This window comes from Gekko japonicus, unplaced genomic scaffold, assembly GCF_001447785.1.
Source record: "Gekko japonicus isolate JY-2015 unplaced genomic scaffold, Gekko_japonicus_V1.1 scaffold669, whole genome shotgun sequence".
Classification (NCBI taxonomy): domain Eukaryota; kingdom Metazoa; phylum Chordata; class Lepidosauria; order Squamata; family Gekkonidae; genus Gekko; species Gekko japonicus.
Window position 1 is genome coordinate 885,914 of NW_015167073.1, and position 3,234 is coordinate 889,147.

A 3,234-nucleotide genomic window follows, 5' to 3' on the forward strand; every position below is an offset into this window, starting at 1 on the left:
CTTCATACCTGTTTGGTACCCCAAAAACAGTAACTTCCTGGAATGTTTGCCTCCTTTTCTCCTTTGGCTTAAGGGAATATTTACCCAGGCTTTTGAGCCAAACACCCTCAAATGATCCAACTTTGGAGCCTTGCCATATAATGCAGTATAAGGTATATTGTTTATTGCTCTAGACCACACTCTGTTCACAACATCATGCTGCTTTTATGGCTTCAGCCCAATACCTTATCTCTAACCCTGCGTCAGCAAGCATAGAATGCATTATAGTTTGTAACATGCTGTTATGGCGCTCTGCCAGGCCATTTTCCGCTGGGGTCTGTGGATTGGCAACTCTATGTTTTACACCATTTTTCTGCAACCATTCCTTGAATTGATGAGACATAAATTCACCCCCCCATGTCAGTTTGAAATGCTTTCAACACACCTACATGGTTTCTCACCCTTTTATACCAGTACTTCACAGTATTGAATACCTCTGACTTATGTTTCAGAACAAAAATCCATGAAAATCTGGAAAAATCATCAGTGAGACAAAGTGCATATTGGTTACCAGAGAAACTCCTTTCGCTTTTCTTAGCCACTGGGAAAGCTTTGGACTTCACTTGTTTACATTTTGGAAACGGTCCCATCACATCTGCGTGTGCCAGACCTAATGATTCAGTTGTTACCCTTTCGCTTTTCTTAGCCACCGGGAAAGCTTTGGACTTCACTTGTTTACATACGTCACAATCTAAAAAGTTTTTACATTCCTTCACTCCTTCTCTACCAGTGAGTGATAATGTTTTGTTCAAGCTGCTAAAGCTGACATGCCCCATTCTCCTATGTAGGAGATGCAAACAGTTATTGTGCGGATTGACAAGTGAAACATTTGACACATTATTTATCACATAAACACCATTATGTAGTTGTGCTTTGATAACCTCCCTCCCAGCCTTCTTAATGCTTTGCATTTTGGCTGCAAAGGTTATCTCAAAGCTTGCCCGGTCCAGGGCCAACACACTTAGCAGGTTACATTCCAATGAAGGAACACAAAGTACGTTTTGGAATGTGTGCTTCACTGCAGGAAAAATTAGTTCTCCGACGCAAGTCACGTTTGCATTAGCCGTCGGCTAAAGTGACATGCTGTTGTTGAAAGCGTTGCTTGTTCTGCAGCACACTCATCCTTGCAGTATATTTGACTAGCACCACTATCAATTAACCATTGACTGTCAGTTTGTGCCTCTCCTGTAACTACTAAAGAGACATTGTTAGTTCTTGACTTGGTGTCAGGACGCTCATTTTTCTTTTGCTGCTTTGGGCAACTCTTTTTTAAATGAGAAGTGGCCCCACAAATGTAACACTTTCTTACTCTCAAAGCCTTGAGATGATCAGCGTTGCTTATCTTACTCGCAGCCACAGGTGGCTCGGCTGTCCAGGAACTCGGCCAACCTGGTGTTTTAATCCTCGCCTCGTGCTCAATCAGCCTGCCCATCACATATTGCAATGTTCGTTTATCAGCTGGCATAGACTCCAGGGAGGTAATTAGCATTTCATAATCAGCAGAGAGAGCGCTAAGAATTACATACACTCTATCCTCTGTTGAAATTTGCTTTCCATTCTGTTCAAGCTGATGAAAACAGTCAGTTGATGCATTTAAATGTTTTCTTATCGGCTCACTTCTGCTTTGCACTTTCTGGTAAAGCCTCCGGTAAAGAGATATCAAAGTACCTGCAGTTTGTTGAACATACACAGCCCGGAGACTATCCCAAGCCTCCTTTGCCGTTGTTGCTTCTGTAACATGGATCAGTTGATCATCTGCTATAGACAAAATGATGTTAGCAAGTGCTTTCTCCACTTTTGGCTCATCACCAGCAGGCACAGGATCGGGAGGGTTCTCTACATAGAGCCAAAGACCCTCTCACTTTAGTTAATGCTTCATCCGAAGCTCCCATATGTTATAGTTGTTGGAATTGAGATTTTCCACCCACTTGGCTGACATTACTTGAGCCATGCTGGACGCTCTCTGTAGCTCACCAGTCACTCTCCGGCTCCGTTGACTCCCCCGAGCTGATATCTCTGTCTGTTTCCTCCGCTGGTGCCAGGAACGTTCCCAAGCAGGTTGTAATCCTTTCCTCCCTGAAGAACAGCAATCGACTCACTCACAGCTCCTGGCTTTCGCAGCACACAGACCGTTCAGCACCTGGATGCTCCGGCTGGACTCTGGCTGAATCCTCGGCTTGACACTGGATACAATGCAGTCAGGGCTCACCCTGGACATAGCGCAGTTACACTGGGCCCATAACCCTGTCGCGGAGTGCGCTCCTTGCATCCCCAGGTCACTGTTGAATTCTAGCAGTCCAATTGCACCCTGCTGAAATCCCACTATAATCACCACACAGACTCAGGTTTAGTGGTTAACTATATACAGTGCACTTATTTACAAGACAGAGCTCTCACTGTCAAAGTGCTTCACCAAGCAGTCAACATTCAAGTCAGCACACAATGTACAGTACATTCACAGTTATATACACATAACGACCAATCATATCACTGCTGAGTCAATCTGATAAGACACCAGCATTGCACCAGCCAGAACCGGTTTGCTCTGGTCTCCTGGACTGACAGTTACTCTGACACCTTTCACTTTAGATTGGCATGATCTATTTACATTATTACCCATGCTTCACACATGCTGAATACTTACATACTCCAACACCCAAGACCTAGATAATAGACCACACAAAGTGACTATTGAAGTTATGTTGGACACTGCTAAAACAGCGATTGCATCGTATTGGAAAGATATGAAAGCCCCAACGATGGAGGTATAGTTTTGTAAACTGTGGAATCACTACTTTATGGATGTGGTCACAAAAAAAAATGAATTACAAATCTCAACATTCAAGTCACTCTAAATGTAATGGGAAATGGTTTCCAGGCCTAGACTACCTGGCTCAACAACAGTTTATCTCTTCTGAATGGTCTCAGTTGCACAAATGTCTCTGTTTGTTTTTGTTAAGTAATTGTAACTCAGTTCCAATTCTTTCTTATCCATTTTTATATGTGATTTACAAGTTATATTTGCTCTCTTATGGTAAAGGTAAAGGTTCCCTTGCTCGAAAGCGAGTCGAATCCGACTCTAGGGTTGCGATGCAAATCTCCGTCTCAAAGCCGAAGAGCCAGCGCTGTCCAAAGACATTTCCGTGGTCATGTGGCCGGCATGACTAAATACCAAGGTGCATGGAACGCTGTTAC